The following is a 27789-nucleotide window of genomic DNA, read 5'->3' as shown; positions in this document are numbered from 1 at the left end:
CTAATATCCCAGTAAGTCACACATGTGTAGGTGCTCTCTCTCTTTTTGCTTTTTTTCATGCTAGCCATGCAGGATTCACCAAAGACAAAAACAAATCACTTCCCTAATAAACAACAGAAGGGCCCAGTGCTGGAGGGGAAGACTCTGCAGGGGGAGCGAATGGGGCACTGCTCAGAGCAGATCAGGTGTGTTCTCTGCAGGACCCAGGGAGCTTCTAGCGGAACAGGAAGAGACAGAGCATCGGTGCCAGGAGCAGTGCTGGCCAGCAGTGCTGCCGAGGTGCCAGCAGCCTGGCGAGCTCTGCAAGCTCAGATGTCTGCAGGCATGCACGTGGCAGCTCTTGTTATCTCACAGTGGTGTATCCTGCGCGTTTCACCTTTTACTTTGCTCTCAGAAAAAAAGAAAAAAAAAAAAGGAAAAAAAAGGAAAAAAAGGAAAAAAAAAACAAAAAAGATTCAAAATTCAGGGCAAAACCATGCTTATTTACAAAGGATCTGTGAAAAAAATAATACTTTGTTTATGTGCTGCTCCACCTTGCTTCTTGAGGATAGAGTTTAGCATCTCCTCATTGTTTTTTTCTTAATCCCAAGTTGTTTCTTGAGGTCCCGATTTATTTTAGATAGCTTCTGCTTGAGTATCTCTCCCTCAGAACGTCTGCAGAACCACTTAATGTTTGCACTGGAAGTCCTTTATTCAATTTTTGATCAATGACAGATCAGGAGCTACCGTTCTTGGCCTGAGATTGCTGAGAAATGTGGAAGGGGCCAAACAGAGCATGTCTGTGTTTACGTTCCGGGGAAGAGGCCCATCTGGACTGGCTCTGCCTTGCGCCTTGCTCTTCAGTGATCCGTTTGCAAAATGACAACTTTCTCTCTCAGAGACAATCGCTCCTGAAGCAAGTGGTCATGCTTAGCAGTCACCACCTGATTGCCAATATTTACCTTGCTTTATTACAGGACTGTAAACTTTGGTTGGCTATCAGAGCCAGCTGATGACTCTGACAATTTGGAATCTGAAGGGCTCTCATGAAATTAAACACCGGCTTTGCGTGCCATCCGAGCCTCTGGATGGGCAAGTGAAAATAAATGTTCGAAAGGCTGTACTTTATATAGCCACAGACTTGACCTCTAAGTGCCTTAAAAGGGCTCACATACTTAAAGGTGCATTACCAGGCCTTACACTAATTCACTGTGATAGCTAAAGTGCTTTGTGTATACCACAAGAGACCAGAAGCCCTTGAGGATCCTTTCGAGCAGAGCATGTGGGCAGTTAACATTATTCAGCTTGAATTTTGTATTTGCAGCCAGTCATGAGTGAAAGTAGGGGTAGACTATTTGCATATTGTTTTGGTATAAAGCTGGAAAAATGCTTCCATATGTGTAAGTCAAATAACTTCATCCTGTGTGCTTTTTACATGGCTGGAAAACTCAAACGAAGTGGAGGCCCTTTCTTACTAGTTGTTTTTTTTTTTTATTTTCCTCTTTTCCTCACTGCAAATTTCTTGGGAGCGCTCATCCCTCCCTCTCCTTAGCTTTGCTGGTCTAAGCAGGAATACTTGAGACTGATTTTAATTCTTAACTAGATGGACATGATTTATTAATTCACATTTGAAATAACAATTGCAGTCAGAAGGAATCAGCTGAAAGCCTTAATTACATTGGAAAATATGCTTCAGTTTAGCATGGTCCCATCCAGATTTCAGAATGCATAATTATCATCATTTTTTAATTTTTATATTTGAGAAATTGTGATGGGGACCAGACTCTGCTGGCTACTCACACTGCTTCAAAGCAATGCTTAAATCAGAACTGAGTCTTTAAATAGATCATTTTCTTACTTGCTTGTTAGTGCCCAACCACATATGTAGACTTATTGTGCAGGGTTTGGCCTAAGTGTTGTATTATTTTTACATCTGAGCCAACTAGCAGTTTCTGTGCCCAGTTCTGAAGAAAAAAAAAAAGATGTTAAACTGTGAATGTGCACAGGCATATGAGCTGAGATTAGGTAATTTGGGATCACTCCATAGAAATCACATATGGGCTTTGGGAACTGGGAATTCATTCCTGCTTGAGCAGTGACCAAATGGAGAACGAGGAAAGAAAGACCAAGTAATAAAAAAAGCTGCAAAAAACATAAAACTTTCTGAAATGAAAAAAATGCGCCGCAGAGCAAAAAAAAAAAAAAAAAAAAAAAAAAAAGAAAAGAAAAACCAAAGCCTTCCTTACCTTAATCTTGAAAAATACAACAGCTGAAAGAGACATTGGCCCACTCAAGCCCAGTGAAGAAATACACGAGCCCTTCTGTAGCTAGGGTTGCAATTCCAATCACCATTCTGTCTCGTAAGGCTTTAAACTTCATACTTTTTCCTTTAGCTTCATCCAAAGATACTGCTGTGTGCGGTGGATCAGGAGCCAGCCCCACAGACCACATAGGCTCTCTGTGTCTCTGCATCCCCCTCTAAGCAAAAATATCCTTTTTTTTTTTTTTTTCCACTGTCTCTACTAGACTCTGAATAAGGAGCATGGTTTGCTTCCCAAGTTAACGAAATAGGTTGACAAATGCTGAAAACACGTATTTCCTTCTCAGCAAAGGGCTCTTCCCAGTCTTTGCCTGAAACAGAATATTCTGAAGTCGTACACAGAAGTGCAGAAGTAATGGGTTAGACCAGGGGACGAAATACCACGTTAAGCACTCTCAGTGTCCGTAGCTGGTGTTAAAAGCTTCTGCCTTTTCCCTCCAAACTTAATGAAACTTCTTACACCTGTATGCATCCAAAAATGTACTTCTGAAGTAAAACACGGCAAGTGTTCTTCAGAAGCCTTTGTTAAAATAGAGAGGAGGATCCTCCTTTTATTCCTAGTCCTTCAGATGTGCACAACTCTTCAAACATTTTTACAGGCAATCAGCGTGGCTCTTTGTGAGTACAGCTTGCATGATGAAATGATTCCGTTTATTCTTACTTTTGAAAGATGGAAATGATGCTGCCTAGCTGTGTTCTTCCTTAGCGCCTTTTGCCCAGTGTAGCTTTCACTCTGTTGAGCCCCAGATCCCTGTGATACACCCGTGGGTTACTTCATCAGCTCTCCAGGTCTCCCACAACGTTTGTTATTGTTGCCGTTCTCCCTTAGCCTACTCAGGACCCCTATTTGTTGGCTGCCCAATGAGCCCACCTCACATGTGACACAGCCTTTTTGCACAGGGCTTGCTCAGACCGACAGAGCCAGGATATCCCTCAGCACTTTAGCAGAAGGCTCCTAACATTCAAAGATGGCTACTTTTCTTTTATGGTTTGTGAACATTTGGATGAACAGGGATGGATGGAGCCAGCAGGGCATCTGTGTCTGGTAAATTCACCTCTGCTGTCCCCTCAGCTGACTGGCAATAAAGAAGGCAAAGGCAAAACTGTACTTGAAGGAGCAAAAGCACAATCCTTTCTCCTCCTGGCATGGTTTCCATCAATGTTTGCTGTCTGCCAGCGCCTCTGTGATTTACAGAGCACTGGGTCATCATTATGTACGTGGTGCCAATGAGGGCAAGAATAACCCCAGGAGCAGTCTATTTTGTGTCACTGAGGCCCTCTACAACGTCCAATTGACTGATACTTAAAAATGACTGGAGTTAAGTTCAAGCTGTTTGTTCATCCTTTTCCAGCAATAACATAGTTTAAACATGCACACATATGTATTGTATTTTAAGTGTATGTATATATAAACGTAAATACCTATGCACCCATAAACATATATGTATGTTGTACATGCCATACTCATCAGCTGTCTGCTTGAGAGAAGCAGGACAAAGCTTCGGCCAAACTGAACGTGAAGGAAGGGAATCAAGGCTGAGATCTGACAGGAGGAGACAGTTTCAGTGAGCAATGTAGCTCTGTCATTTTGGAAAGAGAGGATTTCTGAGAACGGAGAGCAGTGTTGCTGTAGGATCTGATTTTATCCTGAATGTTTGAGTACTTAAATGAAAGGTAACACCACAACAAGTGCACAGTGAGCATTGTTGGTGCAAAAATCATACCCTTATCTGACCCCAGCAGTGATGTTTCTGAGCACTAAGCAGATCTGTCTTTATCCTCCTTGCTCCCTGGCAGTGAAAGAAGTTTATTTTTATTCCCATTTCTGTGATAGGAAGCCGAGAATCAGGGAGACAATAATTTGGACTTTCAAAGGAATCTGTTTAAATAACTAGGTATAGAAGGAAGGCAGCATGCCAGGAAAAGAAGGTCTTCTGAAAACATTTCTGCAAACATCAGGAGGGAGCCAAATGCTTTCTGCTCTGCTGGCCCTCCTGGGAAGGACGTTTTCTGCAAACCTGGCCTTAATTGGTGCGGAGCACTGGAAAATTCTGGTCCTCCACCCAGCAGTATGGCATTACAGGTCAGCCTGATGTATCCCAGGTCAGAGTATGCTGCATGAGACCATTCATCCTCCAATGCAGTCTTTGCCCTGGAGGCCCAGTTTTATATTGCTTTATTTGTAGGAGGGAAAAAAATACTCTCCCAACACTTTTTTTCATCCTTTTTTGTTTGTATGTTTTTGGTCACTCTCATCTTTCAGCCTGGGATTTGCAATAGATTGGCCCATCCTACCCTTTCCAAAGCACACTGAGAAGGAGCCATCTGTGGGTTCCCTCTGTTGATATATTTCCAAAAGACCTTGTAAAGTGACATTAATTGTTTTGACTGCATGCACCTATTCGTTATTACACACCGCTGCCTGATTCCTGCCATTCTTTTTGCTTTCCCAAAGTAATAATCTTATGCTATGCTCAAATATTTGTGTACTATCAACTTGGGGAAGTCAGCCAAGAAGCCTTCCTCCCGCCAGGACCCTGAACGTGGAGATGTTCCGCAGTCAGTTCAGCGCAGGGAACACATTTCATACTTATCAGGCAATTTCTTGTGTACAGATGGGACCCTCCCGCACCACATTATTGAAATTAGCTCCTCCAGATTCCTTCCGCTTGTGGCTTGGACTGGCTGTAGAAGATTTGTGCACGTCACCTTCAATATTATCTCTGCTGATGTATGGGTGTTGACTGCGCTGGCTATGAGTTGACATCCAGTGCTGAGCATTTCTTCCTCTAGTAAAGCCACGGCAATCTGATGGACTTCCTGGGCAATAACAAATCCCAAGCAAAAGCTTATATAAGCTACTTCAGAACACTACCAAATTATTAGTATTCTTTTTCATAATACAGATGCTGCTTCATTTTATTGAAAGAAAAAAAGGGCAAGAGAGAATGTTTTTTCTTCCAGCCCTCTTGGGATTTATTTTGCAGAAAATATCAAAACTGGGAAGACTTCTACAGCGCCAGGGGTCAGAATCTTTGACTAGTCTGTTCTAATGTGAACATATAAAAATTCACTCTGCGCTCATTCTCTGCCTTTTATTTAATGTACAGTCCAGATAGCTCCACTTTGATTCCTTACATTACTGTCCCTACTACTGAACATTTGCTTTGAGTGTTTCAAATTTCTTTTGTGAATTCTGAAGGTGGGAAACTTCAGGAAAATTGCCTTTAGCCTAGTATGTGTTGATGTACTATTGCCAATAAAACAATTTTGTTATTCCAGCTGACAATGAATAAACAACTCCTTAATATTCCTTCTGGGAAGCTCTAACTTGAAACATTCTTCCCTGTAATATGTCCACTTAAAAATAGCATTTTCTTACTAGTTTCCTGTGAATAATATCTGCATACCTTAATGAGTGTTTAATATTTTAACTTCTATTAATACAGAATAGTAAATGCTGCTGAAAGTCAGCTGAAGTAAGAACCATGACAAGAAGCTAACTTATGTTTTTTTCTGCATCATTGTCTTAATCATCAAGTACTATCAATACAAGGACCAACCAAATCATAATTTCAAAGGAACTGGGTTTTTCAATGACTGCTAAGGGTAGAGTTGTCATGCAGACTCTTTATTGTGACAATGATTCATGAGAAGAAAAGAAATCAGCTTGATTCTCTCATCACCAGTGACATTTCCTTTGGACTGGCAGTTCCAATTTTTTTTTTTTTTTTTTTCTTATAAATAGATTGCTAGTCATCTTACATTATACAGGTTACAAATATGGAACCCGGATGGCTATATCTGTTTGTCATCTTTTAACATAAATCCGGGCTATGAAGTGTGATCACCAAAGATAGCCTTGTTACCTCAGTGTTTTTGCCCTTTTCTCATAAAAGGAAGCAAATATACCTGTGTTGTATATTTCAACTGCATATTTGTGTCCAGGTATGACTTTGGCTGTGTCTCTGATCTGCAAATGAAAATCCTAATGTGGAATAACTCTGCTTAGTGAAAGCTTGGCTGTTGTTCAGGTTGGCACTGCTTGTTCGAGGCTACATCGGCCAGTACTAAAATGCCTTTAAATTCCCCCCAAACAACAGCTAAGGAAAGCATTGTGTTGGTGTTTTGAGGCAGACCTTAGAAGAGGGGCTGCTTTTGTCTGAAATCATACAGAGCATCATGTGCAAGTGCTTTTTGTGTTCTTTGTCAGGGGGTTATGAAGACTCCATCCATGCTTCTGAGCATGCAGGAATGTTGCTGATGGAAGGAGGAAACACTTTGCACGGCTTCATGATCTGCATCTCCATGATCTAAGATGAGAACAGTGTGCCAAAAGATGCCTCTGATTGCTTTAACCCTCCTGGTCTCCACCCCGAGGCACCCCTGGAGCTTCTTTCTTGCTTCTAGCCAGGATTCCAGTTTGTTTCTGAACATCCCACTTTAAGTAAGAAGGTGGTGGAGGTCTTTGCATGTCTCAGTCATATTTCCTTAGACACAGTGTAGAATAAAATACAGAGAGTCAGTGGGAACCCAGACCAGGGCTTGTTGCTGTATTTCTGACTGTGCACTCCCTATTCTGTGCAAATATTCGTTTCTGCATGCTTAATCTGACACCTTTTGCAAGCAATGCACTGATTCAAAACATCAGTAATGAATGAACACTACCAGCCTCTTTTAGATATTTGATTGGGTAGCTAATTCACAAATGACTGACTACTCAAGTAGAGACAGCATATGGAGGCTCTGTGAGCAACTGTCAACATGAGGAAAGTAGGCAGGGAAGGCGATTGTTAAGAACCAAAAACAACAGTGAACAAGAAAGTCCTTGAAGGAGTGTGGCACTGGGTCTGCTCTAAGCATGAATTTATGAAAATGTGCGGTCGAAACAAAAGAAGATGGCAGCATCCGTTCCTGTATATGCTCCTCGTTGTTGGTTATTATTATTCCAATTTTTGACACTTGAATGAAATGTGGTATAATTGGGCTTCATAGCTGCTGCTGCAGGCGACATCAATTGCCTTCTTTTAAAATGATGATGGCATTGAGGGAGAGGCTCTTTTTCTTTTATGTTTTGAAGTTGCCGCACTCCCAGTGCCACGTGTGCAATCCACGAAAGGGGCATTGGACTCCTGGGAGGGTCTGTGAGGCTGGGGACCGATCCCACGAAGACATAAGAGAGAGAAGGAAGGGAAAGTAAACATACTCTAGGAGGTTACACTGAAGCTAGTCCCAAGATATCTCTGCTTTTTTTTTTTCTCCTGCGGGTTTTCCTATCTCAAGCATTTCAATTCCTTCCCAGTAGCTCACAGTGTGTGTAACACTGTACAGGTGTATGCAAGAAAACTCTGTTCCCTGCCTTCCTTTGCTTTGATTCAGTAATCAGTTCTGTCAAGTTTGAAGGACCTTAAGTTGTCGTGTAAGGAAAATCATTCCTTAAACTGTATTTATTTCTTACAAAACACCTCTGCATCTCTTGTTTGTATTGATAGGTATACTGCAGGATTTGGTTGCTTATTTTGACTTGGGTAGGTAATAAGATGAGAAGCATTATGTGCTTCAACACTGGATTCAGCAGGGAAAAGGAAGATGTGTTTATCATTCTGTTTTTGCATTCAGAAGCAATTCTTTAAGTAGAACAGATCTTTAAAAAAAAATCTTGAAAAACTCTAATGAGTAAGAGGAATGAAGGAACCTATGGTGGCTGACTGCTTGGTAGGGATTGATCCAGCTGGGTACCTGCAGTTGTGGCACTATGCCCCTGGCCCTGCTGCTCCCTGAGTGCCCCATGTGGGGCTGGCAGAGCCCCAGCACAGAGCAGAGCACAATGCAGAGCTTCATAAGCACTCATTCTCCTGGAACTGGTGAAGGACAAGAGGAGGGAAATCAGTGGAACCATGCCTACATAGTGTTAAAATCAAAATATTTGCCTATCTTGAAGACAGTTTCCCTTCAGACAGACCCAAACAAAAGAGCAGGAACCAACACCCCCCAAATGAAGGATGGACTTCATCGAGGCTCTGCTGCAGCTACTTCATGGAAAAAGGATGCACAGAATAGAGCCCTAGGCAGTGTGTGCTGGATTCACTGTCAGCAGGTTCCTCCCAAAAATGAAAACCCCATGTATTTACTTGAGTCCCCAGATGAGCGAAATGTCTCCTCATGTTTCCTCCTTTGCTACGGCCTATGTTTGTGCATGAAGCAAAGAAAATTCTGCAGAGAGAAAAGGAGCCTAAATATGGAAATGCAACCACAGAAGCAGAAACATGGGTTTTTAAAGCTATAGCTTGTAAATGGGACACATGAGTGCTCCTCCTCCATATGTGTTCACCCTATGCTTGCTTCCTTCCCCTCACCTCTGTGCCCCTCTAGCAGAAGGGCTCCCAGCATGTTGTCCCTGCGGCATTTCCAGCCTGCCCTCACTGTTCCCATGCAGGCTGCCTCCAGGAGCTGACAGTGCTGACTTGTGGAGAAGCTGACCCTTTGCCATGGGTGTGGGACTCGTGTCTTCCTGCCCTTCCTCAGTCACACAGACCACAGGGTGGGAGTGCTGGAAGAGATGTGTTTTCCCCTTCTGATTTGTGATTCTCACAAACACCAGCCTTCAATTGCTTTAAGACCCTGCCAGCCTGTAAGCCCCGGTTCTCTTCCTCTCCTTGTTAGTGACACCCCACACACACGATCCCCATGACACAGGGCTGCTGCCAGGACATGACACTGAGATGGGGCTGCCTGCGGGAGCTGAGCTGCCATACAAGCAGCAGGGCCTGGGGTGTTCATATGGCAGGCAACTTCCATGCCTTGAGATATATTTTTCAGCGCATGTTTTAACTACTAATGATTTAGGATCTTAAACAACTTTAAAATATTCCTTTAAATGAAATCTTTGCAGTTAACCTTTCACTGCTTCCAGTTCACAGAATCTTTTACAAGAAAGGGCAGGAAATCAATAGCTTTAAAAAGCAAAAGCAACAGCTCCAGCATCAGCATGTGCCATATCATCCTGGTGTGCCAGTGCAGCAATTGCCTTGAGCAGGCAGGAGGTGACATGGAATAGCCATTCTCTGCCTGGGTGACTTTTGCATTCTAATCTGGCTCATAAGGACAAAGGGAGGAAGAAGGTTGGTTTCATCACAGAGCCATTATCAGGGGAACCTGGGGCAAATGATGTTTGTCCGTACAGGAATCCCAAAATCCACTGATTTCTCAGAGCTCATTAGTTTGAGTATGGCAAGCTGTATTGTGACCTGTTTTTAGTGTTGTGCTGGTCCTGGAAATTGTTGCTACTTTTGTCACTCAATTACAAGTGCTGTAGAACAGAAAGAGATGTAGATTTAAGCTAGCTGCTTGCCAGCCTCCATTTCCCTCCCCATGCAAACAAATCAAACCCTTCTCCTCTCATACGTGCACATACACCTCCCATTCAGTAAGTTTTACTTCAGATTTCCATACTTTTGTCTCAAGTATTGGAAGGTTGCACAAGAGGTCATCCACTAACCAGTTCAAGTGAATACTGCAGTTCATGTCAGCTCTCCCCTCCTCTCAATTCATCTGAAATCTCTGCTGTGAAGGAACTGAAAACGTAGTCCTAGTGGTAAAAAATAAAGTTTTGTTGTTCCACAGCAGTGCTGGGAAAGGATGTTCCTGGTCCATGCGAGTCAAGATAGACTGTTTGGATGTCACATAGTACTTTAGACAGCAGATTAGTACCAGTTTGACCCTCCTATGCAGAAGCTGGGAAAGGTTAGAAATACTTCAATCGTCCGTAATTACAGGAACTTCTCTTCAGCCCTTGCCTATTCCTGAGATCTGGGACGTACCCCTTTTGGAGCAAATGAGAGAGGATATTACTCACAGATGTCAAAAACCCCATGCACGTGTCACTCACTGACAGCAGTTATTGTGATGGCAGGGCTGTGCCTACCTACTGGCACGGGCAGGAACTGTGATCTCTTTGAGGTGTTCTGCCCACCTTCTGGAACTGACTCCTCTGTCACTTAAGAAATTATTGAAATCTATCTGCTTGCTTTCCCCTGTCTGTGAGAATGAGCTGACTCTCCTCACCGGTGTATTTGGAGAACAAATTAATAATGTCAGGCACTCAAGAGGAAAAGTTTTTCAATGTATATTTGCTCTGCAAAACTGCTCAATATTGTTATTATTTATTATTGTATGGACTCATCACTCTCAGCTACCTTCTGCCAGGAGCTGCTTTGAAAGATGGATAAGTTGCACAAAAATTATTTTCCTTCAGTTTTCTTTGTGAGAAGGTTTTAAATGTGGTGTGGGGGGGATTGTTTTTGCGAGGGAAGGCAAAGGAAGGCACGCAAACACACTGCTGTGTTGAAATGAGTTTGAAAAGGTGGAACGAGGGGAAAAATCTTCTCACCTAAATTCAGACTGCTGGATTACAGTATTTTCACTCAAATAAGAGGCACAGTACATAAAAGCGTAAGCAATCCTCTTAATGGCAGCTGTTATTTTTGTAGCGCTCAGGTTTCTCACGGCGCTCTCTCCTTCCACCCTGGAGCATCCAACAAGGAAGGCAAGCCAGGAGTGGACAGCCACTACTCCTGCTTGTGAATGCTGTTTGCTGTAGCTGATAGACGCCATGGCCAATCCTGCCTCACTCTCTCCTCCCAGTGACTTCCCATCTGTGCAAGTTGTGCCTTACGCTCCCTCAGGTCTATGTGAAAACTACTGTGAAAGCAGAGTCATTGATTTTTGTAGGTTTAGTAGCAGAGCAATTTCAGATGGCACAATACTGATTTCCTCGACTTTCGCTTTCCTGCTCTTGATACTTGTGTGTCAAACTCAACACATTTGCCAACACTCTCGTAATAACAAAGTGCTCAGCATCTCCTCCTCCTCACCAGCGCTGTCAGCAGGGGTGGTAGAAGGGTGCTGCGGGTGTCTGGGTTTGCTTTGACAGTGCCAACTTCCAGAAGAATCTGCGGAGTTGGTAGGAGGGCTCTGCGTGTTTGCATTTCTGGATGTAATTACTGAATCCCTTTGGGGGATATTTCAGCACCATGCTTCACTTCTGCAACGGGAATGGTAAAGTTGTAGCCTGGCCTTCAAATCCCTCCTGCGGATGATGGCCAAAGCCAGGAAGTCCAGCCTGGACCTTGCTGCCAGGCCATTGGGGCTGCAGGGATTTTGCCTTAGGAAGGGACATCATTAATGCATGAGTATCATGTTTTGGATTTCCAATACCAGTGACACAAGATGTTGTGACCTATGATGTGGTACTGGAAACCTGATTAATTTCTTCACACTACTGGTGTGTGGAAGATGATTTGAAAAGTTTATCCCAAGCATTTTGTAGGATGTAGTAGAGAGGGAGTGGAGGATCGGGGACTGAAGCTCTGGTATAGGGACTGCCTGCTCACAGGAAGCACATTAAGTTGTTGTGTTCATTCTCCAGCTCTTCTTTCATCCCACTTAACGGGCTTATCTCCTCTCTGACTGCATAGGGAGATCAGAGTCCTCAGCCCGCTTTTCTGAATGGTGTCAGAGTACCTGCGTAAAGCAAATATCTGCAGCAGAATCCGTGGCTACCGTTTGCATATAGCAAAGGAGGCTATTTAGGAGGTGCCAGCCAGAAAGCTTCTTACTTCTCAGCTCTGTGGAGACTCAGACCTTGTGAGGCACCAAATATAAGTGGATAAGTGTCTTTTGTCTGTGTAAGCCCAATGGCCCCTTAGTACAGGTGATTGAAGCAGTCATGAAAAAGCGAGACTCTGCCCATGTTCCTTTGAAATAAAAGCCGGTGTCTTATTCAGCAAATTTCCTGCATTTGTCTATATGCCCTTGTTTCTTTGCATAGTGCAGCATGCCTGCTTGATTCATAGGCCATTTCATTTGTTTCATTTCCAAAATGTGGGATAAGCAGTGCACTTAGCTTTAGACTCTAAGTCCTTTTCTTCTCCATGTAAAATCCCATCTGCTCTCTTTGTGTGCTATTCCCCTGCCTTTGGCTGTGGCAGGATGCTGGGGGACAGGGAGCACATCTGGGAGTGCACTCCTTGAGCTTATGTTCCCAACCAACATGGCATTATCTTTCAACCTAAAACCACCTCTTTGAATAACTACATTATTTCTTTAACATGGCATAGCAATGTGCCCCAGTTTATAGCAAAAATACATGTTCAGGGGGAACCGAAGTTGAGCCTGCAGTCACCAGACTTGCCTGCACAAACTCCTTGGAAACAACATTGTGTCAAAGGGCATACATCTTTTGCTCTCTTCTCTTGAGCACTGAAAGGATATTATTTTGAAAGTGACTACACTGCAGCCATTTCTCAGCTCCTTTGCAAACAGAAGAGAACTTTGCATTAGGAAGGGTTTTTTTTTTTTTTTCTTTTTCTTTTTTTTTCTTTTTTTTTCTGAAATTAAATGTTTTTGTCCTTTTCTTGGGGGGGAGAGAAAAGTCATTTTTATAAGTTTAGAAATAAGGAGGCAAAAGTTCTGTGTGTTTTTTTTTTGGGGGGGGGAGGGGTGAAGGAGGAGAGGGGGGATCTTGAATTTCTCCATTCCCCTTGTATAGCTCATTTCACTGCTCTGTGTTACTGCTGCTCTTCCCTGCAGATGGGATAGAGCTTATACATCTCTGTAAGGTTCTGGGGGTGGGCGATGTCATCTTATTTATAAAATATTCTATGCACTATCAGTGGTAAAAATGAAGTATAAGCCCCAACTATCTCTCTGTTATTAATTTTGGCATTAGCAAGACATCTGCTTTTTGCAGCTGAAGATGACTTCTCCTTTTTAATATTAGTCCTTCTCATTTCACAAGGTGAGTTATTCAGCTCTCCGAGAGAAGTGGTCTGGAATTCACAAACCAGAACTAAATAGGAAAAAAAAAAAAATTAAAAAAAAGGACAGAAAAATTAAGAAGAATGACCAAATAAGCCAGGCATAAGCGCTGGATTTTTCTTTTGCATTTTAGTCATGAGTCATGCTGCGGTCCTCCTTTCCAGATGAGCTGAGTGAGGCAGAAAGAAGAAAAGTAACTCCAATCACATAATAAACTAGAACTTGAACAGGAATCCAATTAGCTCTTCTGTTTTAATGCTAAACTATGTTGCCTTGACCTCAGCCCACAGGTAGCGTTAATGTCTGTGGCTATTGTCAGGCAGTTGTATGAATGTGTTACAAAATTAAATAATGTGGCATTGTGCTGTATGACTAGCACTTACATACTAAATTATCACAGCTCTCCCTGACCTTGGCAGCATCATAGGGTTCATATTTTCAGAAAGATGAATTGTTCTCAGAACAGTTTCTTCAGTGTTTTAAACGCACACACTTTTCTTTAACCTTATGGGCACACGGTTTCTGCCTGCTTGTACTGACTTGATTTTAAAAACACCAATTCCGATACAATGCCATCTGAAGTCAATAAAAGGGCTCTTAGTAACTTCTGTGCTCTGGTACTTTAATCTCAAATGAAACTTTCATTTGAGCCTAAAATGGGAGAAAAGGACGCGGTGTGCAATTTTATGGACTTTAGACCAAAATCTTTTAACTGTGTGTTCAAATTCTTGGCCACCTTTTTACAAGGTCTGGGAGCAACATAGGGCAGGACACAGTGATTCTTTTTAAGACTCAGTAGCCAGAGGCCAATACAGTAAATTCTGCATAATGCTCTCGCAACTTGTTTGTAGCTCAGTCCCAGAGCTGGTTTGGGGCTTTTTGTTCAGTTGGTTTTCACAAACTGCTTATTTAAGTTACAGAAATCACTGCCATGAGGTATAATTGACTCTAAGGGATGATTGGGTTTAAGAACTGATGTGAACCATCAGACTGGATGTGAACATACATACTGAGAATGGTCCATATGCACGCATGTGTTTCTTTGTGTAAACGAGGGGGTGCCGATTCTCAAGGCTGCTGTGTGAGCAAGCAGTAAGATGTGTGCATTAAGAACCTCACATCCTCGCAAGAAGTGATGCAGCTATTGCTCCTTGTAGTGCTTCCTACACATTGCTTTGAAGCATCTCCTTTTGGCCACTGTCAAAATCAGAATGGATCATTGGTCTGACCTAGTGCAGTAATCCCTAGGTTTATGTCTTTGTTAATTAAAAACTGCTTTTGACTGGCTGTCTTGTGAGTAGAGAGATAAAGAAGAAGAATCAAATCATTTGAACAAATTATTAATTCAAAATTCAAAACAAGGAAAATGAGTGGAAAATAAAGACATACTTATTGCCTTTTCTTGGAGATAGTTTTCCAGTGCAGTGTAACATAAACAGATTAACTGCAGTGTTTATTCAGTGTGAAAAAGCAGTTCCAAGAGCCCCAGGTGCTTGCCAAGTCCATAATTGTACCTCCTTAAATACTTTCATTACTTGGAAGTACAATAAGGGAAGCAGAGACACATGCTTTCTATTTTCTTGTCAACAAAACACCTCCAAGAAATTAAACTCTGTTTTCTCTAGAAATTTTCAGCCATACTTTTCCCCTGGTCTTGAAGAAGAAGGGAAAATGCCTCTGAGATGATGGCAGAATGACCTCCCCTCGAAGGGATTTCTGCATGCAGAAAGAGAAGGACTGAATTGGAACAGTCAGAGTCGTGTTTATTAAAGTTTCATTAAATTGTGGAGGTCATTAAAGACTGTAGCACTCGAACGTGGATCTAGATTTGTGTCCTACCAACAGAATAGCAAATAAAGGAGACGCTATTTTCTGCAGAATTTGGCTGTACTGCTCTCCTCACAGTAGAGCTAGCTGAACCAGGGAGTGCCCAAAGATCATTTACCCACTCACTCCTCAAAAGCCATTGGTCCTTATGTGCACAGTGAAAACAGCCCAGGAACTGGCTTCTGTTCTGATGCCCACACAAAGTGCTAGCAGCTGCTGAGGCTTGGTCTTCACTCCATGTCTCTCTGCTGTCTCACTGGCTGACCCACAGCCATGGGTCGGTGAGCCTTCAGGTACCTGATGCATCCACCAGCTTTTGTCCTCTCCTCTCCCTCCTACGCCAGACAGGTTATACAATTTCAGCCAGTTATTAAAGTATTGTGCTCTTGAGCTCAGAAACTTGTGCTTGTCAGGAGCGTAATATCTTCTGGAGAGGTGTGGAAGAAGACATCTGTTATATTTCCATAACCTTACTGCTGTTTGAAATATAGATTCTTTGGGTAAGCCAACTACAGAGCCTATATGAGTCTCTTCTCTTTTGGTTTTGCCTGCTATTTCATTAACAGAGGAAAAGACAAGAATCTTTCTGAAGGTGGGGCCAATTCACTTCTTCAGCCTTGTCCTAACATCCTGGTGTGGAGCTGTTCTGCCCTTGGCCAAGAAAAGAAATATTAACTTGGAGTGCAGCTGAAGTGTACCTTCTAACTGCATAATGGTGAAATTGGACGTGATTACATGCCCAGAGGTCATCTGCAGATAAGCCTTTTGTAATCTGATCCTCAGCCCTAGCCTGGACTTATTGCTTGAAGAATATGGGAAGAGGTTTTGGACTGAGGGTTTTAGGTTTTAAGGAATGCCTTAGTCAAACAAAACTGCATTTCTGAGCTTCTCCCCCCTGAACACCTGAACGCATGCAGTCTAACTCAGCTCTTGAGGGAAAGACGTGTGGAAGGTGAGATTTCTTCTTCATACAAGGCAGGAAAAAAAAAGAGTAAACTTCTGCTTCAGAAACTGCATGTGAGCACAAGCGTAAAGAGAATTGCTCATCTCACAGTGAGAACAAGCCTGTACATTTACATGAAATTTGGTCTTGGGAAAGGACGTCTGAATATTTTATTTATTCCTCTCATATCCCTTTATGTCTCAGGCCTTGATTACATATCTAAAAAGAATTTCCCTCATCTTTTGTAAGAGAGGCTGTGATGTGCTGCGTTGTCTCTCTCCGACTAGTTTCATATTGCTCTAACCTGTGGTAATGAAAAGTGTTGCTTTTTCAGAGCTCAGTGGTAGGTGAAAGAATGATATCTATCCAATGATCCTAGTAAAAACTCAATTGTATTATTACATGATGCTTAGAGAGGTATTGAACAATACGCATCTGAAATCTGGAAATTCCTCCATTCTCACTAGAGAGGGAGTCTTTCTCTTGGAGGAATTTGGTTTGGAAGGAGCCCCCACAGGAAAGTGGGGGCAGCAAGGATGCCAGAGAGAGCTTGTAAGGAGAGATCCCCCTTGCCCACACCCACGGAGCCTGGTGCTTTGTGATGTGCTCAGGCACAGACCTGGAAATGCAAAGGGTGAGCTTTACTTCCTGGAAAGCAGCAGCCCTCCTTAGTAGCAGAAGAATGTCTGCATTCCCACATCAGTTTAATGGTTCGCCTGTAGATCACATCCCTTCCTATCACAAAGAAATAATTTTGTCCTGCTGTGTAATTAATACACATGTACAGTGTGGCAAACATTTTCCTGTAGCCTGCTTGTTTTGCCTGTAAATTACAGGAAATCCTATACAATACACTTGGGAGCCCTGCAGTTTGAAATTAGAATAGCAACCATTCCTGCTTCCTCCTGCCTGCCGGCTTACCAGTCAGATTGCAGAACTCTTTTGTTTAGACATGCAGTAAGTTCAGATAGTGACACGCTCCATTCTCCTTGGCTTAATACGAATATGAGTTTTAATTCCAAAATGAAACCAGTTTATGGCTCACTGAATTGCTACAAAGGGATGAAACTGCACAGAAGTTTCCAGTTGTGGGTTTTGTTCTGACACACACGCACCACACAAATTTGTAACCAAATCCCTGATGTTTAAGGAATATTGGCAGTAAAATCAATGGCCAAGCCTTAGTTCTGTGTGATGTCACATCTATATGAGCCCTGAGATAGTATTAAAATAGCAACAGCTGTTACTTATTGTCGACACAGACTTTTTACAGGTAAGCTCCATATTTTCCCTTCCTCGCCAGTACATTGAGAATCTCAGTGAGAAAAGAACCCGCCATGAAAATGATGGCGCTGACTGATGGAGCATCATAACCGCCAGTCCTTAAGAGCATAATAATTGCAGGGCATTTCCTTCACCTCGTGTGTGAAGAAAGAAGGCTTCCTGCCAGCGCAGGGTGCAGCGAAGATCTCCAGCCTCCTGGTGATTAGGGACTTCTGTGCTGCAGAACGTGTGGCTGTAGCTCTAGCTGTTGGATGAACGCTCCAGTTCAGGAAGGGTATGGTAGTTTGGGGAAAAGAGCTTGTAGCTCTCCAGTGTTTCTGGACTGCTGCTGCTGGTGGTGAGAGCTGCTTCCCCAGAACTCTGCCAGACATAATCACATCCCTACAGGTGAGAGAGACAGTTCAGTCTCTTTGAAGCTCTCTTCTGGCTCTGGCTTCTTCTCTCTTAAACTAGGAATGGCAATTGCATCTGTTTATTAGCACACATCAGAGGCTAGCAAATTTCCATCACTAGGAAGATCGGTTCCCTTTAACAGAGGCAGACAAAATTCTGCTCTCTGTTTCATCAGGGTAAATCTAGTCTAAGCCAGGGCTTATGCTGTATAACAGTTGGTTTGCCTTGAAGCTTGATGATGCTGTTCAAAAAAGATAGGACTAAAATAAGAATTCACTGCTGGGTGGAGCCATCCCAGCAGGGATTCCCCATAGCTGTGACTGGTGGAGCTGGGTGGAAAAATAAAATAGCACTGGTTGAATACAGTTGTGCATTTTTTACTACTGAATTTCTGACCTCCTTCTGTCAAAAGAACTCTCCCAGCCCCAGGCACTTTAGTAAGATGTTCTTCGCAAGTTTTGAATAGCAGTTTGTAAGCACACAGAAATTCAGCTGTGCAGGAGGATCTGCTTTTGGGGTCTCGGCTTCATCAGCATCTCTGTTTTGAAAAATGATCAGAAGTGCCAAATGTTGTTGCTCTGTAAGCCTTCATAGGTACTGGTGTCACTGGAAGCTGTTACGTTAAACCCATGATGTCACTATGGAGGAATACAATGTCAGGACTATGAAAGAAGGAAATAAAACTTGCTAAAATTCCTTTTCATATTTGGAAGTTTCTGTTTTACATTCAACAAGAAATACTCTGTTCTCTTCTCTGTAAACATCACCTTCTTTACAAGTACCCCTGCCAAGAGCACTAAGGGTACACAGGAAGCACCATTCCCCAGCTCCCTGTGGGAATGTAGTTCCCTTTTATTACTAGAACTAGTTCTTTCTTTAATGGGTTAGTAGTAAAAGTTAAAAAAAAAAAAGAAAAAGAGAGTGTGAGAGAGAAGAAGAAAGTGGCCTTTTTAACTACTACACCAGGTATTAAAGAGTCAGCCAATCTCTGGAATCACTTCACATTTTCCATGGAACTGAGTAAGGAGTGTAATGGAGTTTTTTCGGGTAAAGTTTATTGGAACTTCACAGTAGGACTACAAAAATGTGGATACTCTGATTGTTTTTGTTTAATAAGACTCAAGGCTCCTGCCCCTACCTCACTTTAATGTCTTATTGCTCCTTAAATTTTCTCCAGAATTTGAGTGTATGTTTTCCAGCAATCATCCCCATGAACATAGTTTTGTCTCATCCTGCAAGGCATTGCTTACCTTTCATACTTATTCCGCTCCATAAAACTATGCAGATTCTTGCAGAGTCTTCTGGAAAAGCCTTGGGTCGCTCATACATCCTTATTACAGATCACTTATCCAAAAAAAAAAAAAAAAAAAAGAAGGAGGGAGAGGGGAATCAAAAGCGAGCTTGAGACAATACCAGAAGTTATTAATCTGTGCTGTGCCTATACAACTGCAAGTTTGATTTGGATAGATAGTTGTGAAAAGCTGAATTCTGGGTTAGGTATCAAGCACTTCCTTCTCTTCCCCGAACAGCCATGGAGTCACTAGCTTTGAATTTCTGGACTGTTTCCATTCTTTTACATGACAATGGCTCTCTCCAGGAGTGAGGAAAGCAATTAGGAACAGATGAAATGACTCAAGCTCCCATTAGGCTTAAACTGAGCCTGTTCTTAGGAGTTTAAGTCGCTGAACTTCAGGCTTTTCCTTTTTATTTTTTTCCATTTGTTTTTTTCTTCCTGCCTAGCTATCTCCCTACAAGGTTCTGCCACTGAGCACAGATATTTAAAACATTAAGAAACAGACTGAAATAAGAACTGAAGGAGAGCCACACTTTTTGTACGTCAGGGTCCTAAATATTGATATTTCTCTGAACCAAATTCAAAACCTTTTTTTCTTGTCTGTTGCTAATTCTTATAAACTCTTGATGATGCAGAAAATGCACTAATATTTACTCATAATATTTTTCTGTGTATTACTGGTTAGACTATCTTGTTTAAAACAACACCTTTATTATCCAGCCATTTTTGTAACCAGTCTGGAAATGCCAGAGGCTCAACAAGCTTGGTAGTTCTTTTGGTAGGTGAAAGAATCATGACAGGAGTGGATATTCCCAACGTCTCACGATTTTAATTAAGAGCAATTCTCAGTAATGGACTTTGGCTGCAGGCTAAATAAATACCACTCCTGAATATTTTCCTTAAATCATGCAGAATTGTGTTAATTGAAACTTTCACATCTTCTTCTAAATTGAATCCAACTCAGTTCTCCAATTTCTGTCTTCTTGGGTGTGTTGCTGAAGTCCATCTGCTAGCAGCAGTGTATTTAAAGCACGCCTGTGTATTCTCACAGATCCTTTCTTACAGGGATCACATACTGCCTGGCCACGAAAAGCTGGCTTTGGGGAGAAACGCGACATGATGCAAAAATAAGACTTTTATTTTACCAGTTGAAAAACAAGTGGTCCTTTCTGAAGTACCAGCTACAACTCCAATCTTCCAAATCTCAGGCAGAGGACAGGATGAAACATTTTTTAATATTAAAATCACTACAACTTTCTGAGGGCTGAATTTGTAGGCTCTCAGTTTTCCCTCAAGCAAGCTTATTTTGAGGTTCATTTCTCAAGAAGGGAAGAAATTAAATGACTGAAATCTGGTTTTGATAGACAGACTTAAAATGAATGGCAGGCTGTGAGGTGAGGGAGATCAGAGCCCATCTCCATGGCTCCTGCAGCATTGGTCTCCTCTCTTCGTCTTCTCTTTCCTTCCATTTGCTATGCATCTACATCCTTTGCCACTGTCAGTCCATACTGCCTTGAACTTGTCTAGGATTTCTGCCTTTAACAGCCTTCTTTCCTTGCAGATTCTACTTAGTCACTGAGTTCCACCTTGTCTCCTTCCTCACATCATGGATCTGCTTTGCAGAGATGCCTTCTCCTAGCTCTTCTTCATTCTCCTCTGCCCCTCCTTCCTCTCTCCTGCTGCATTATCTACGCTTCCAAGACTGACCTCCCTTCCCCATTGTGCCCCAGCCCTCCCCATGGCAGAGCAGTTGCAATGGCAACATGCAGTCACACCATGGCAACACGTTTCCTTGTGAACCCTGTTGGAGAGTCTCAGATAAAGTACTGAAAGGAGTTGATTTTTTGAGCTAAAACACTTGGATAAGTTTTAACCTGACCATTTTGTTTCTGAGGATCCATAAAGGACCTCTACTGAATTCATAGCTTACAATACGTTCCCAGCCAAGTGCAGGAAACAAGGAAGCATGAATAGTGGAAAAGACCACGAGGAAAAGGCAGCAGTCATCTTCTGTGCAAAGTGTAGGCAGTATGGTGGTGATTCTGGGGAATAAAATGGAGGGCAATCCTTGCCAAGCAGGAGGGGACAAATCCACCAGGAAATTAGATACATTCTCATGTTTCTGGCAGTTGTTGCCAATAAGGGGGAAAAGAAATGCATTTAGCACATGAGATTAGGATCAGGTTTTCAAAGGCATAGGCAATGTGTTTCCCCCAGTTTTGCAGACACACGTTGCACCACAGACATATGGGCACGCAGACCCGTGTTTGTACTTACCATGTCAGCTGCGGGCAGTGGCAGATTGCCTGCAGATAGTCTGCTGCCCAGGTCAGCACTTGCACTTGACCATCTACCAGCTTGGATTCCTACCATTCTGGAGGAGATTTTGCTTTCAACAGCCTGTCTGCTTTGTGCTTCTCCAGAAGAGTAAATCCAAGGGGAAAGTTGGCTTCTGAGAAGGTTCCAGTGGCTCAGAGACATGGACTGATGACATCTGCCTTTCCCAATCCATACCTTCCCCAGCCCCTAGTGACTCCTAGGAGAAGCAGGCTAGAAACCTTCCCAGAGACTGCTCCAGAAGCTACACAGACCTCATCTCTCTCTCAGCCTGAGGGTGTGGATATGGCAGTGAAGAAAACATGGCTTTATCTAATTCTTTCTTAAGCATATAACACAGCCACAGCATAAAGGTTCAGTCCCTAGCTCCTGAGTGTTGTGACTGAACATTTTCTGTCTATGCCTGAGCCAGATCAAGAAGTGACAGAGCAACAGGGGCTGTTGTGTGCACGCCCAAGTGCCAGGCATGGCAACAAGAACTACGGAATACTGCTTGGATCACAACCAAAATCTGCCTTGCTTTAGTGAATTCAAGTCAAACATCTGCTGGTATTTGTTCAAAAGGTGGCTTGATTTTTTATTATTTTTAATATGTTTTAATCATATTGAAATTATAATGGGGGTTCAGTAACCAGTGTCTTGAAAATTAACTGAATTATGAAAGCTGAAATGACGCTAGCAGCATCAGTTAATGACAAGGTCACCACCGCTGTCATATTCAAAATAAATGTCACACATGAATGAGACTGAGATGGCAGCACTGTCCCATGGTTCCAGGTAGAGAAAATGAAGCAAGGGCTCCTTGGGTACTGTTTTATCCCATGTTTGAATCTAATGCATTCTTTTTTCAGCTCATTTTGGTTCTGCCTTGCTCCCTTAACATATGGAGTCCCTAGGTATTTAGCCATAGCATGGAAACTTTGGGGGCTGGGAATTACAGATCATGAATAGATTGAAAAGTCCCACTAAACGTTCCCTTGGGTTGTTTGTGTAAAGATTAATTTTTGTTGTTTCTGCCTTTTACAAAAGTCAAGTAACTCTGGAATTATTTTTTTCGCTCAGGCTGTAATGGGGATCAGTCTTTTAGCATGCCATGTACACCAGTACCCAGCACATAGAAATGCATCTTGGGAACCAACTCAGAAAGGTGCTGTAAATGAAAAGAGAAGTGTAAGAGATCCTGTTAGGAAAAAAAAATGGGAAAAAAAAGTTCTTGATGTCTGCACGCTAATTTAAAGTCCTGATTTTGTTATGCTGTGTAAATCAAACCAGAAGATAATGGCACTGTTTTTGACCCTGTGCTATTGAAGGCAGTTAGAGCAGGATTAGTCCTGGCGTTGTTCAGCTGGTGACTGAGCAATCGACAGAGGAGGTTACTCAGAGCCTGCTCCCTTCTCTGAGCTTGCTGCACGAGCCACTCAGTGAGGCTGGAATTAAGCAGCACATTTGGCTGCTGCATCTTAATAAAACAAGTTAGTGGCTTGCTTAGGAAAACAAGTCCTTTTCTGAACTAAAGCCATACTTTGACCCAAAAGCAAAACTCAAAAGCCAGAAGTGGGGCACGCACCTTGTTGGGAACAAACTGGCACAGCAGCCCAGCTGGGTGGGGAATGCCTGATGGCTCCCCAGGCGGCATCAGCACAGAAGCCAACAGACTGCTTTCACTGGGCATTAAGTTACCTGCAATAGGTGGTAACAGCCAACTGGAGGGCCTTAAAATCTTAGCTCACGCCAGCTATTTACACACAGAGCATATCTCTGAGTCGTTAGACCAAAAAGAGGGCAATGCACTTTGCTTTTCTTCCTCGGCTCTCATCACAAAGTCTTCTATGTCTGAAGCCCTCTGTGGAGCTGCACCACGCCTGGCAATCTGTACTGCACCTCCCAGCTCACCTTCCTGCCCAAACCTTCCTGGGTCACATCATGCAGACAGGTGGTAAGGGCCCCCTCCCATTGTCAGGCAGCTCCAACAAGCCAAAGGTAGAGCTGCACCGGGGTCTCACCTTCAATTTGAAAGGGTCTGATAAGTTTAGTATAGATCCTCAGGAACCAGCTGGGAAAATGGTCTGAAAGGGTGAGCAGTATTGCCAGTGCTAGGGAAAGAGATCGGCAGAAGCTTCAGACATGAGGACAGGTTGTGGGAAGGAGGTGAGAGTAATGAAATAAAACACAATTTAGTTACAAAAGACAAAAGAAGATTTTATTCCACATAGAAAAATAAATGTTTATGACTTTCAAGATGAAATGGTTGAACTTCAGAAATTTTGCAATATGTTTCTGAGGAATCCTGTGATGAATATTCAAGGTAACTTCAGGATAATGTGGCACCTCCACCTTGTCCCATTAAAACATGGAGTTATCTGCCCTGGAGATACAGGGCATTACTTTCCATAGCTTTTTGGAGTGCCAAAGTTGATTTCTGATGTTCAGTATTTACTGGAGGAAAGGAGCAGCCTAACAGATGCTGTTGCTCTGTACTCTAAAGGACTGAAATTCCTCTGGAAAAATACCCTACTGAAAATTCCAACAGGAATGGCGTTTACCTTCATTAAGGGAATTCTTTCTGTTTAAATACAGTCAGCTTTCATTGAAAAAGGAGATCCGTTCTTTTTGTTTTTGCTGTACTTGACCTACACTAGTGCTGATCTGAGTGAACACAGGATGGAGAAAGCGATAACCTTCCTTCGAAGCACTTCCTCTAGATAGGCCTTTCCACAGTGCTTATCTCCTTTGCTCATGGTGCATATTTTCTTCTGTGACTATACTATGGTTAGAGCAATGAGTGGATGTTTTCAACCTTCCCTGTGCTGTGAAGTAATTCTCCAAACTGGGAGCAGCTCAGAAACTCATTTATGAGTAATGCCAAGGCTGGTTCTGTTTTGCTACCCCTTTTCATTTTGCCAGTGTTTGCAGAATGAGAAAGGAAGATCAGGATGATGTGGAGCTGTAGAAAAAGAGTTTGACAATATAATAAAAAAGAATTTCACCCTGATAATAATAATAGTAATAAACTAATTATTTAGCAGAAAAATCGTTTTACAGGACATGTTGAGCTCAATAATCCAATTGCACGGACTATTTATGTAAGCTATTTGGGTTACTGTTAACTGTTTGTTAGTGCATCTTGTTGCTCTGAACAGTTCAGTCTATTATATTAAAATAGACACATTTTTTCTAATCCTAACCACTAGCAGGATAGAATTCCTATGCATTGAGAGCCCAAGCATTTAAGCAAGCAGCCACTTCTTTCATCAGACAGATGCATTAAATACTGTCTTCTCCGTTGCCATCCACTTACTTCCCAATTTTTGCAAAGAGCTGTAGTCCCAACTTTATCTAGATTTGCTCAGAGCTTTTGTGAGCAGAAGCTATTGCTGTAAGCTGGGAAGTGTTAGAGGCTGCCCCTTGTAGGATAACAAAGTGCATCTTCAAGTAAAGAATTTGGAAGATTTGGGCTCATAAATTGTTTTTATCTGAGCTCCCCAGTCCACACAAACCAATATTTTTTCATGTTCAGTTGCTCTCCAGACAGGTATATGGTTGCAGTTCTCAGGCTTATAAAAGAAACACAGTGCACAGTGCACTGCAGGGATGTAGCAGAGGCACACAGACCCCAGCCACGTGTGTAGGGGTGTGTGCGTGTGCGAGCTTGTGTGTCTGTCGAGTTATTTATTTGTCTCTGAAGCTGTGTTTTTTTTCACTGGGGGTTCAAATCTGGTCAAATCACAATGTGAAATGTGGAAGGTGAGCTTGACTTCAGCTGTAAGTAGGATCTACGTGTCTGGCAATCGCCAAATATATCAGAGAGCTTTCTCTGCTTGAAATCAGCTCCCTTCTTCCTAGTGGACAGGGAGCTAGAAATCACGATAAGAACCCCTTGCACTGCTGAGTTTTTATGGGTAGTTTCTCCATAGTTAATAAATGAGTTGGGCTTGATGGAAGCGCACTATGGTGTTGTGGTTTCCAGTCCGCTGGGGGCCCAGCACTGCATTCTTCTTGCTTCCCTGGGCTCCCCTTGAACTAAATGGGAGGTGTGGGTGAACAAGATCAGACCCCTTGTCTGCAGTCACTGAAGCCACATGCAGCCCGCAGTGACCTCCCTCACTTTCTGCAAACACGAAATTCATTGCTAGTTTGAAAAAAAGTGAGGCGCTTCAGCTTCTTTTCAAAATAGAGAGAAACAATAGGGCACGCTGTAGTGAGTTCTCAGTCTTTTATCTTTCTACAGATTCAACCACAGTATTGATTCTTTATTGACCTAAACTGTCCTAAGCGTGGCTGTGGTTTTTTCTCATACAGTCTATGGGAGAGTTAAGGCAGCTACTACTTTAATATTGATTTTTGTGAAAAAGGTGCAGGAAAGGGGGCAATTTGTGTCTGCAGTTGCTCTTCACTATAAAAGATACCATTGTTAGGAGCTTATAGCATTATATCAAGGGTCTTAATCTGTAGCAATCTTTTTTTACAACTTAGAAATAGGCTTGGGCAAATGTGTTATTGGTGTTAATGATATTTTGAAGTGAAGAAAATTTGTCAGCCTTTCTAAGTAAAATGCTCAAGTTAACTGTTTCAGAACTTGACAGGTTTGTTACATCTCTCTTGCAGGAATTGTAGCTTTTGTTTCCCAGGAAAAGAGGAGAAAAGAAAAAAAAGGGTAGAGAAGAGAAGGGAAGAGAGGAGGGAAGAGAGGAGAAGAGAGGAGAAGGGAAGGGAAGGGACAGGGAGAGGGAGAGGGAGAAGAAAAAAGAAAAGAAAAAAGAAAAGAAAAGAAAAGAAAAAGAAAAGAAAAGAAAAGAAAAGAAAAGAAAAGAAAAGAAAAGAAAAGAAAAGAAAAGAAAGAAAAGAAAAGAAGAAAGAAAAGAAAAAGAAAGAAAAGAAAAGAAAGAAAGGAAAGGAAAGGAAAGGAAAGGAAAGGAAAGGAAAGGAAAGGAAAGGAAAGGAAAGGAAAGGAAAGGAAAGGAAAGGAAAGGAAAGGAAAGAAAGGAAAGGAAAGAAGAAAAGAAAAGAAAAGAAAAGAAAAGAAAAGAAAAGAAAAGAAAAGAAAAGAAAGAAAAGAAAAGAAAAGAAAAGAAAAGAAAAGAAAGAAAAGGGAAAGAAAAGAAAAAAAAAGGAAAGGAAAAAGAATGTCCATTTGAATAAACAGTGATAATAATTTTATCTGAATAAATCTTTAATAAATTGAAATTATTACTGCAGGCTTAAATAAGCAGTAAGTTTTGACAAGAAGGGCATTATCATCTAATTATACTTACTTTATGAAAGAGCAGGGCAAGGGCCAACCTGTGAGCTGTCTGAACTGCAGTAATAGAGTGATCCCCTCTGCAGACTAAAGAAGGAGCCATCAGACAACAATAACACACAAGCGGTGCACTGAACATTGCAATGGAAACCATGATTCACAGATACACTGTCTTAATTGTTACGGAAGCAAGCAGAGCAGAATGGAAAGTGCATGGCAGAGCAGCCTTTGCTGGATGGATAAGAGGATCCCATGCCAGATATTAGATGGTACTCCTGAAGGTTTCTTTAATTATCAGCAGTTAGTACTGTCTCTTAGCTTCCTATTGGCTCAGCGCTCAGCATAAAACTGTGTATCTGCGTTTGCAAACAGGTGTACAGGTAGAACTGATACATAAATTACCTTCTTCCTGAGGGCATTTGCCTTCCTAGGAATGCTTAAGAAATTCTGAGAAGACACCTGTGAGCAGCTCTATTGGTGTCTCGTGTTCTGCTGTTGGCATTGGATTATGAAGAGCTGTGCCCACTGAAACAACTTGCCTTTCTCATAGAAGCAGTGGGAAAAACCAGGTATGTTAAGTGGGGTAAAACAAACGTGTTCATATGCCCCCAGGTGTGTTATGAGTGAGCTAGTGCATGTGGAATTCCTCTAACACCCACTTTTTTCTTTCTTCATTTTTTCCTTACAGGGAATCGATAAACGGAAAAATCATTGTCTGCTAATGTTCACAATCTCTTTGAAAGTTTGATTTGTTTGGCAAATAGGACTGACTTGTTTAAAACCTCCACTGACAATGAAAAAAAAGTGATCATCATAATCTGCTGGAATTAACCTAACATAGCTCTTGGCTTGGATTAACTGCTGCATTTAAAGTGCACTCCAAAAGGTAGTTGTCTTGTGTATATACACACCGTTTTGTTTTGCAAATTTAAATTTTTTATTTACAATCTGTTAATCTCAGCCCTCCTTAGATTATGTCCTTGTGATATATATTATTTCATATTCATCTGGTGACATGATCTGTTTTCATTAGAATCTTGTCTCATTTAGCGTTAAGGTTGGAACAGTACTGTGCAGCAGGGAAAGGCATTGTCTTTCATCCCCTACAGAAGTCCATCCATCCTTCTCAGCCCTCCTAGACAGGCCTGAGCCATTTTGGTCACCACAAGCAAGGAGCTCCAGGCTGGAGTGGGGTCAGAACACACACATGCAGGGCAGTGAAGGAGTGCAGAGCCTTCGGAGGTGCTTCCAGAGCTGTGCTATAGAGAGAATGACACAGACAAAGTAATGACTTATCCACTTTGTCTTTTGAAAACATCTTGGCAACTCTGGTGGGATCATACCCAAACTTGCAG

The 27789-nt window shown here is 42.2% G+C and overlaps 1 protein-coding gene across 15 annotated transcripts in view; it reads left to right on the top strand.

The window, feature by feature from the left end:
* Positions 1 to 27789, top strand: part of LOC116216268 (uncharacterized) — a 359292-nt gene that overhangs the window by 273849 nt on the left and 57654 nt on the right. For 6 of the 15 annotated variants that reach the window (XR_014881787.1, XR_014881790.1, XR_014881786.1 and 3 more), the window contains 2 exons: positions 26866 to 27003; positions 27123 to 27320. The exons of the other annotated variants lie outside the window; for them this stretch is intronic. The gene's annotated coding sequence lies outside the window, so the exon portion shown is untranslated. The remainder of the gene's footprint in view (positions 1 to 26865; positions 27004 to 27122; positions 27321 to 27789) is intronic. 15 annotated transcript variants of the gene reach the window in all.

Source organism: Meleagris gallopavo, chromosome 2 (assembly GCF_905368555.1).
Source record: "Meleagris gallopavo chromosome 2, MGAL_WU_HG_1.1, whole genome shotgun sequence".
Lineage (NCBI taxonomy): Eukaryota > Metazoa > Chordata > Aves > Galliformes > Phasianidae > Meleagris > Meleagris gallopavo.
This window is presented reverse-complemented; position numbering and strand designations above follow the sequence as displayed.